The sequence below is a fragment of the Anarhichas minor genome, unplaced genomic scaffold, assembly GCF_050575085.1.
Source record: "Anarhichas minor isolate MPS153535 unplaced genomic scaffold, ASM5057508v1 ptg000004l, whole genome shotgun sequence".
In the NCBI taxonomy this organism is placed as follows: Eukaryota; Metazoa; Chordata; class Actinopteri; order Perciformes; family Anarhichadidae; genus Anarhichas; species Anarhichas minor.
Genome location: NW_027466450.1, coordinates 11,247,093 through 11,257,556, shown reverse-complemented (window position 1 = coordinate 11,257,556; position 10,464 = coordinate 11,247,093).

Sequence of the window (10,464 nt, the reverse complement as noted above, 5' to 3'; positions counted from 1 at the left end):
AACGGGTTTCATTGCAAACAATCAGATGCAGCTCCTGCATTGATCTCTATCATTGTGGGAATCGACGGTCAAAGCAGCAGTAAATTGGATTGACAGCATGATCAATCCGCCCACAGGCGACCAAGTGTGGGAGGTGTAGAAGGGTTCCTGGTGGCCTTGCTGCATTTGGTGTGTTTCTTCCCTGAGTGGGATAAAAGAGGGTGGGGGTAGGGTTGGGTGGGGGAAGGGACAGGAAGAAGAGAGAAGGTCGAAGAGGGCAGGGGGAGAAAGAGAAGCAAGAGAGAGAGCAGGAAGAGAAGCTGAACCAAAAGGAAAAGTCTGAAAAGTTCCCCGCTGTAAACTGGCCTATAAAAAAAAGTTACATTGAAATAGGCCAGTAGGCCAATATGGATTTCTGACCCACCCCAGATTGATATTAATCTAGAAACTAATTCAGGCAAAAGGCTTTGTGCTGCCTCTGACACGGTTAGCCACAAAACAACTAGAAAGGCTAGAAAAGTGGGTTGGACATTCTAAGATGGTCCTATGGGACAGGGACTATTTCTCTCATTCAGCAATACATTCATATGAATATCCTCTTCACAAGTACAAAGTACAAATGAGAGACTAAAGTTAGGAGCTTTAATGCTCCGTAAAGCTAAAAATATTGATCATGGTCGTAGCTGCTTTTATCTAACTTTAAAACTAGATTAAACAATTGTATGTACTCCACTGCCTTTAGAGGAATTGTAATCACCATTATCCACCTTGCACTTATATGAATTTCCTTCTTTTATTTATATTATTTTTTTATCTTACCATATAAAACATGTTTATATTCTTATACTAAATTATTTTAAAGAGAATTATTTTACTGAATTCAATGAAACTGCCTACCCCAGCTTTAAGTGGCAAGTTTAAAAAACGCAGACAGATACAGGCCTGTTTTTCCTGAGTGGCTTTGTAGATGAAATCAGTGTAAAACCCTTATTGGCAGCTGTGTCTTTTTCATCTACCCAAGCTGTGTTTCTAACATTCACACTGACCCCCAATCTCATCCCAACAGGCAACACCCTGATTACTGAAAAGCAGACTGTATTGATGAGCAAAAGCGGAGGAGGTTGGACCACCGGAAACATTTTCAATGTGCTGTCTGGTTGTGAACAGTTTGTTCACTTTCCAGATTGTAAGCTTTTCCGGGATGCTTTTTAGAGACACACAGCTGCAGTGGGCGTCAGATCTTTGACCTCCGTGGCAAAGTATGCCAAGAAAAGGCACTATGATTACATGCATATGAGCTGAATGACAAACAGACTATAGCTGGGAGCTTGAGATAGCTCAATTATCAATCTGAGGGATGAGTCGAATTTGCTGTCCACTGCCTCTGATTAGAGGATTGGTGTCACTGGTTGGATTAAGCCTCGGTATAAGGAGCTGATAGGCGGCTATGTAATAATTAAAGACTCCAGCTATTAAAGCTATTGATTAAGAATGTTGTTAGTACACTGATTTCCCAAGAGGGTATTGGATAAATCACCATCTGAATGTCACAGCCAGTGATGTTAGACTAAGGAAGCGGTTAAGATGGCTGGTCGGGTGGATGGATAGTTTTTGGGGGATTGCCATGGCTCCAATGAATGAGCAGCCCAGTAAACCAATAAAGTATTACAAAATAATCAGCTTGATGTCATTCATAGCATTGCTTGATACATGTATTTATGTGTTTTGCTACTATTTTGCTATTGTGGGACGTGATTCCAGTAGCCTACCTAACCACACCTTTCCTCTGTTGTTCAGTAATGTGTACACGTGTAGGTAGAGTCATGACGAATCAGGTCAATACACCCACAATATGAGACTCCTTCCTCGATGACCTTAAGGGCAATAAGAACATGCATACTATACTTAGAATGGCTGGTATGGTTAATGTCATCATCCTAAAATTAACACGGATGTTTCCCAAAATCTCTCTATGTATCACAATATAGCAAATGTGTGCATATTCCATGTACAATATGATATTATTTATGCTATAGCTACAATCGTGAAAAATGGCAAAAAGTTTAACTGTAGAATTTTGGTTGATTGATGATATAATAATAATATTAATGAATTTCACAAGGATACCCACACATGCACAGACATGTAAGCACGTGCAATTTATTCAAATGAACATTAATAATGGAGGCAAGGTGATGGTGTTTTAAACGGGAAATTACTTTGATCTCTCTGACTCACACACTGGTGTTTCTCCCTGTGGTGTAAAACACAGCAGTTAGTAGCCACGGCAGGTCAAATGGACGCACTCCATCGTGTTTAACTGTAGCCGTTTGTTTGTGTGTGTGTATTTATGTGGATAGTGTCTGCAGTGGTCAAGCAGATGTGGGAAGTCCAGCAGGTTTCCAGACAGTCGGTCACTGTTTGGACTGCGGTCTGCTGCAGCTGGACATCTGCTGGAGAGAAGGAAAAAAACGTGTTACAAAAACAACAACTAGATTTACAGTAGACCAAGGTGAAATAAACAAAACAAAAAAGATGGTTTGGACCGTTGCTTGCTCAGTTCAATGATAGCCAGAGGCATGACCGCCATGCAAAGTATGTGAGCTACCGTGTGAAACCCAATACTGAGCAACTATTTAGATGTGGAGTCGAGGTGGAAAAACACAAGCCTTTTTGTTAGGTCTGAGGAGGATTTCAAATTTGAGGACGGCTTACAGGACATGTTGGTCTAACCAGCGTTAAGTGCTTTTGAGGAGTGAGCTAAAAGCAACATTGCACCACACCAGTCCAATTTATGAGTTCATTCATATGTGTGTGGGATTTTTATGTTAGTTATATGAATTTGTAATCTTTTTGTATACAAAAAGATATATAAATACGGTATATAAAAGTGGTGCATTAGGTGCACCACTGGGGAGAGAGACTCCCAGTATGGTCTCCCAGTATGTGGGAGACCCAGTAGTGGTCTCCCACAAAAACTGGGGAGACCACAATAGTTTTTTTTAGAAAAACTATTTTCTAAACCAACTATAGTTGGTTTAGAAAATTTTGAAACTACATCCTGGATTTGATTCGCAGTTTTTTTGTGGTTTCTTGTAAACCCCTAAAGCCTGGACATCTATTCATCCATTGATTTATATGAAAAGCCTCTGGGGGTGGTGCAGATACTTCACCGAAAAGTCAACAAACATTTTCAGGATTTTTTTTAGGCCTACTGCCCTCTAACCAGTGTGCATTATACAGTTATTCTTTAACTATTGACCGTTTTATTTTAATTGACCTGTGGCATACTGTCCCACCAAATACAAGGGTGTGATGTTGGACATGCTTACTTTGACCTTTTCTTCTTTAAGTCTGGTTATGTGAATATTATTATATCAATAGTGGTGTAATATAATATAGTCTTTTGGTTCACTCCCACCACTCTCATAGTGTTGGTTTAAGCCCGAAGCCTGCAACTATTTAGCGCTATAAAGCTCTGATAAAGACGCGGTATGCTACTTGTCCTGCACCAAACAGCAGACAGACAAAGTTAGCGACTAGCTGGTGAACTTAGTAGATCATTTAGCAGATAAAGTACAAGATATTTGTCATTAATGATGACGAGCAAAACAGTGCTAAAAGGATAATTAATTAATTGGGTTTGCATTTCACCTGTGGACACAAACACAACTCCAAATGCATGCTACTTTTGCTCCAAATCTGCTTGATCTATAAATAGGAAATTGCTCGCCAACAAGTTTGTCATATCAACTTAAAAGGTGACGACATAAACTACAGCAGGTTTAATAAAAAAATGAATGTACAATCACTCCCCAACCAAAAACACAAGGGTAACAGAAAGAAGATGAAGTGAGACTATTGCCACAGAGCAGGTAGTCATGGCCACAACAATGGAGGAAAGCAGAAATAGACCAGACAACTGACGCCAACGTAATGAAACATAGTGGGTAAAGGAGTCTGATTGGCCGAGGATGATTTTGTTGTGTCAAACTGTTTCTTCAAACTCCGGATAGATGGCAACACATCTTGAATTATACAGCTTTAAAGCATGCTGTAAAAGGTGCAACGTACAAAAAAAATACAGTTTCTACTCTATTATAATTACTATACGTTTCTTCATTAAGCTGTCTCCTGCCTGGTTTCCTCATGTGTTTCTGAGTTATGGGTTGGTATATATAGCATTATAGAAGTATGTGTGGGACACTCGTCTGAATGGGGGGAGGGGAGATCGACCTTAAGAAGTCAGCAGAGAGAGAGGGAGAGGAATGCAGGCAGCTGGTTTGTGTCTGTCAGTGCAACACAGAGAGCCTACAGTGCTGGACTACTCACACACACACACACACTGATGAAAGAACGATTTATTTGGACCAACAGAGTGCGTGTTCGGTCCAGAGGCAGGCAGCAGGAAGCTCACTGGCTGACATCTCAACTACTCGAACAAAAACTCCTACGACTGTGGCGCGAAAAGTCCATGCATACACTTACATACAAAATGTGGTATGTAATAATGAAATACAATGAAATACAGTCAAAGTTAACATGGTCTGGGTGTAGGTCAGTCTTGTTGTATTTATGCTCCTAAAACAGCTCAATGGACCAATCACCTCCCTATTGATGCAGACGAATGACTGGGAACACACACAGTGCAGTCAGGAAGTATTAAGACGGTGTTTTTCATTGTTTGTGCGCTGTAGCCTACTCCAGAACATTGCATTTGAATTGAAATAAAGACTATGAGGTTCAATTTTCCGCTTTAAATTAATATAATTATGAAGATTTGTTAGGATTTGTCTACTTTTTAATTTACCTGCAACATAGTTCTGTTCTGTAATTTCTTGCTAGCTATCAGCAAACATAAACAGCAGCACTGATGTATCTGTTATATGCGAGGCCGTGCTTTGAGCTAAATGCTAATGTCAGCATGCTAACATGCTCACAGTGAAAATGCTAACACGTTAAACACGTTGATTTTGAAAACGAAAAGGATTAGAGTATAAAAATACAACAGCCATATCCAACAGAATTATACAAAGCGTCAATAGAACATGTTATATTAACTTTAATTCACATGGTTGGTGACATTATGGCACATAGTGATTAAGTAGCAGCAGCATAAAAACACTAAATGTCACATGATTATTAAGTGAACCAGTGCAGGTCTTCATGTTATGGAGCCTTTAGACCTGAGGGTCTTCCAGCCAGCAGGTCTGTGCTCTGATACTGATACTGTCTGCCAGATGGCAGCAGGGTAAACAGTTTGTGCATTGGGTGGCAGGAGACCAAGATCATCATTTGGGCCTCAGACATCGTGTGTGGTACGTGTCCTGAATGGCAGGGAGCTCCCTGTGCCAGTGGTTTGCTCCACTGGTCGTACCAATCTCAGGAGGGCTTTGCTGTTGTGAGCAGAGAGCTGCAAAACCAAAGATGCAACCAGTCAGAATGCTCTCAATCCTGTGTAAAAGTTTGTGAAGATAGTCAGGTCCATGCCAAACTTTTTCAGTCCTAAAGTCCACTATCGTAACACTAACTCACTAGGACTTTGACTTCCTGCCTATTAGGCTGACTTGTAAGTAACGAGGATGGTTGTGTTATCCGCAGGTTTTCCAATTATGCATGAGCAGTATATTGCGAAGGAGTTATGATGTGAAGACACCAGTGCCTTGGGTCAATGAGGAGGAGGTGAAGTTGTGAATTCTCACCGCCTGAGGCCTAATCATCAGGAGATCAAGGACCCAGCTGCAGAGGAAGGTGTCAAGTCCCTGGTCCATGTCACCAGAGTATAGGCAGTGGATCACACTCAACCAGATTAAAGTGGACGTTATCATTAATGCATAGTCTTTGGTTGGGAAGGGACTGTCAATTTATTTTGGTAGAGTGTTGTCAATGCACTTTGTGATATAACTTCTGACAGAGTCAGTGTTACATGAGCCATGAGTTTGTCAGTCTGTATTCTCAAACAGGAGAGTGACTACTGTGTGGTCACTCAACACTGGACAGTTGTGTGGAACTGGTTTGTCCAGTCTGAGTCTTTTCTTGTATGCTCAGAGTAGAAGAATGGAGATATGATCTCTTTTCCCAAAGGCAGGGCGGGGGGAGTTTGTATAGCAGTTGTCTGTCCCGTGTCTATTAACCTCTAGTAGCTATGTGCCGGTAATATTTAGCCAGAACCTTTTTTAAATCCCTGGCGTTCATTTTCCACTAAAATTAGTGCATACATTTGGAACAGTGTTTCGAGCGCTTCATGGGCGGAGGTGGACGAAATTTGTGGCTGAGATGACAAAAATGAGGGTGTTAAGCCAGATGTCATGTTTTCATCAATCAGAGCTGGAGCCAACAAATACCCAGGAATGCTGTATTGTAACCTTTCCCACTGAAGACAAAAGACAAATGTTAGCGGGTGTTTGAGGTGTTTTTTTTGTCCAGTAGGAAAGGGGTTAGGGTTAGGGGGTTAGTAGAGTTCACCTCTAGAGGGAAGTAGAAGACTCAAGTTATGTACGACTAAAGTAAGACCCTTCTACCTCAACTGAGAGCTTGTGTGATGCTAATTTCAGAGCCCCATCTATTGTTATCGAACAGGGTTGTGTCGCGGCGATAAACATTAAATTATTCCAGGAGTTTAGTTCATCTACTTCATGTCAAGGGACTGATTGTAAGAGGGGGGTTAACGCACTTTTTCAGTGCTCTGCAAAGAACAAAACAAATGGGGATTTGTGGTTGTGGAAAAACCCAATACAAAAACATGCACAAAACACACAAGTAGTTGGGAAAGGTTTGCGAGAGCATCTGTTCTAGGGTGCACAGGAAGCAGAGAACCGAAACGTACGACGGTGTTACACTGTAGGCAAAAGCAACAATATTGATGCTGTATTTGACCCCCCAGATAAACTGGGTTCAACAGATTGAGTCGAGCAACACAGTAAATCTCTGTTGTTTTCTTGACTTCACACAATAGTCCTTTACTTCCCCTCCCCCCACAGCACACACACACAGCAGTCTTGGAGGTGATGTGCTAATTGATGCAAAGTAATGGAGGAGGTGAAGCCACAATGGCTGCCCCGCTAAGCTTTACACAGAGCTCTTTTTGCTTGCAAGGCTTGTATTCAGTGAACTTTATGTATCCTGTAGGTGTGTTTTTGATTGAGAATGGATCAAGAGATGGGAATAAAGAAAACAGAGGAGAGTAGAGGAGGAAGAAAGAGGAAGATCAAAAATAGGAGCAGAGGGAGGAAAAGGGTAACACGGAGAAGGAAGAGGATTAGGAGGGGGGAGGCCTCCTGCAGTTGTGAGGTCAAACACACAGCTGCGGTCATCACCTTTCACTGCAGGGGACTCATACACACACACACACACACACAGACACACACTCACACTACGATCATCACCCTCTGTGGGAGTTTGACCTGAGCCAGATGGTCACCGCTCTCTCTTTTTATGACTCTCTTTTTTCTGCCATGTCCACACTAAGCCAGTGTTTTTCACACCTAAAAAAAACTGAGCTTTTCAAATACGCTCGCCACAGTGGATATGTTTCAAAACACCAGTCTAGCATTGTAGCGTGAACGAGGCAAACAATGCCAAATCAATGATGAATCAATAACATGCCTTCACAGGGAGTTGTATACTAAGAGGACACATTTCTGTCCCCTCAAACTCTCTGTAATCACTCATTTTAAATGCCAATGGCGATCACAATGTAGGTTTGTGATTAACCTGTGGAATATATTCTATTTCACATAAATTAATCCAGATTGATCTTTATTTATTGGGATGATGCAGATCTCCCTCACCACTTTCCCTGTGCAGAAAAATAAATCAACTACTACTGCTAAATCAACTTTTATCGTCACACATTTACACAGCACATAGTGAAGTTTAGCCTCTGCAAAAACCGATATTAGGAGCATAAAAGTATTTCCAGTTAATGCAACATGGTGTATTTTCTGCATCCAAAAAGAATGAATAAATATCACCTCATTGAACTTTTTAAGAGCTATCTCCCCATGATGCCTGACCTAACAGATTTAGTTTTTTATGCATAATCACAGCATTGTACATACTGTATATCTGCAATTTTACATTTGTCAAAAATACGTTTTATATACGTCTATTGCATAGATTGTAGCCAGTGCAGTAGATACGATATGGTTCTATGCTCACAATGTATCTTTTTGGGGATTATGGGAGTATTTTTAAATGAACTAAACTAACTAACTATTTTAAATTGAAGTTCTTGAGTGTTTCTGGTCGAGGTATTTAATGCACGTAAATGTTGTTTCTCAGAACAATCCTCCATACAGGGGAGCATGTTTGTGTGTTTGTGTAACTGTAAAGATCAAGCCAAATTACCCGGTTCCTAAAATGTTTTTATCAGGCTCCAGACATGTGTTTCCAATGTTCTTTAAATACGCTGCCTACACACACACACACACACACACACAAATATACACACGCACAGTACTTCCAGTGCCAAATTGTTAAAATAAAACCCCTCCCTTGTTGAGACAGAGTTCATGTTTTTTCTTCTTTTGGTATCAGACTGCACGTGAATAAAAAACTGATAAAGAAAAAGATGCAAAGCTGACTGATGGTTTACCAAGAACTTTAAGCTGGATCTTTTACAAGCTAGATAAGTTAACTTTGGGAGATTCACCTGTTGAGAACACACCAGTGCACCAGGGATGTATGTTTAACCGAAAAAAAGAAAACGTCAAATTACACTTTTTTAATATTTACCAGTCTTTTTTTCAGAGTAAATCACAAGTTCAAATCTTTGATCTTTATCAATACAAGATGTTAAGTCATAGTTACCAGATATGGAAGTCATAATAAGGTGAAGAAAATCTCTCTCTCTCCTTTTTGATGAAAAAATATGCTTTTCAAGAAAATAACAGACCCAGGATGGCAGAAACAAACAAATAGAAATAGCAAGTGGAGTAAATGTAGATTACAAATATGGATGCATTATAAGCTTTGAGGCAAAGTGTGTGTGTGTGTGTGTGTGTGTGTGTGTGTGTGTGGGTGGGTGTGTGTGTGTGCGCGCATGTGTGTGTGTGTGTGCGTGTGTGTGTGTGTGTGTGAGTATGTGTTACCTACTCCTCTACTCCTCACGACATTGTGGTCAATCAAACCACTCTCTCAGACTTGCTGTGTCTTTGTGGCCTGGCTGTAACACTGTATGGTTTCACCCACACAGACACACACATACGCACACACACACACACACACACACACACACACAGCCTCTGCAGTCTTGTAAATCCAGATTGTGTTGTTTCCAGCAGCAGAAGTTTATGAGGGATTGGACAGGGGAATACGCCTGCTCGGGTCACGACATGGCGTTACTGTGTGTGTGTGTGTGTGTGTGTGTGTGTGTGTGTGTGTGTGTGTGTGTGTGTGTGTGTGTGTGTGTGTGTGTGTGTGTGTGTGTGTGTGAGTGTGTGTGTGTGTGTGTTTCTATGATGGGGGGTAAAATGGGGTAAAGAAAGATTTGGGAGCAGTGTTTTGTTGTTTTGAAAAAGCGAAGATAAAAATGTTCTGAAATAGCAGGGTAAGTCTGATCTTGCAAGTATAAACTGCAACAAACATGACTGTTGCAAGTACGACTTGTATTCAATAGCTTGTTGCATGATCAAGCAGCAAACATCTTTATTTACGGTAAAAGACTACACCAGTGCTTTTTCAATTTACAACTTCTATATAACCATATGTCCAACCCTTTTTCAAGGCATGCCCTGTGTTTTCCTTGTCTCCTTGTCAGCTGTAGCTTCCTCTCTTTTTTGTATAGTTTGAAAATGATTGAAACGTTTTTGAGAAAAACGCAGTTACGTTATTGTTGCATATAAATACAAATGAACACAAGAGTTAATTTCAAAAGTCGGCTGATGTGGTCGGGTGAGATCTTTTAACAGGGACTGGCCAATTTACAGTAATCCAATATGATGCTGATGGTTTTAAAATAGAACATGAACAACAATGACATCAACAGTGTGTCTCTTAAGAAGATTGAGCTGAATTTCACCACATTGAGATGTTTGTATGGTGAACTGAATATTAGATTAGGAAGAAAAAGGAGCACATGCTGCATTTAAGACCCTAAAAGCTACTGCCAGCAGCTGTGATCCTTTAATGTCCTATGTTCAGCTCCAAAAAGGCAAAAAATATTAGGCCCTGTTTCTCTGGATTCGCTGCCCTTGATGCTTTTTTTTTTTCATTCCCCCCCTTGTTTTACTGCAGGCAGTAAAACAAGAAGCCAAAACCTGTTGGACACTTTTATATAGAAACAATAAAACGGCAAACAAGACCTGATCACGAACATGGGTGAAAGGAAGGGAAAGGGGAGGGAAAAAGGGAGCGGAAAGGATGTAGCACAGTATATATACTCCACACACACACACACACACACAAACTGCTTAAAACCGTTCAGCTTAGAGAGTCCAAAACTGGCTGAGAAGTTGTAGATGCCAAAGGAACAACAAAGAACAG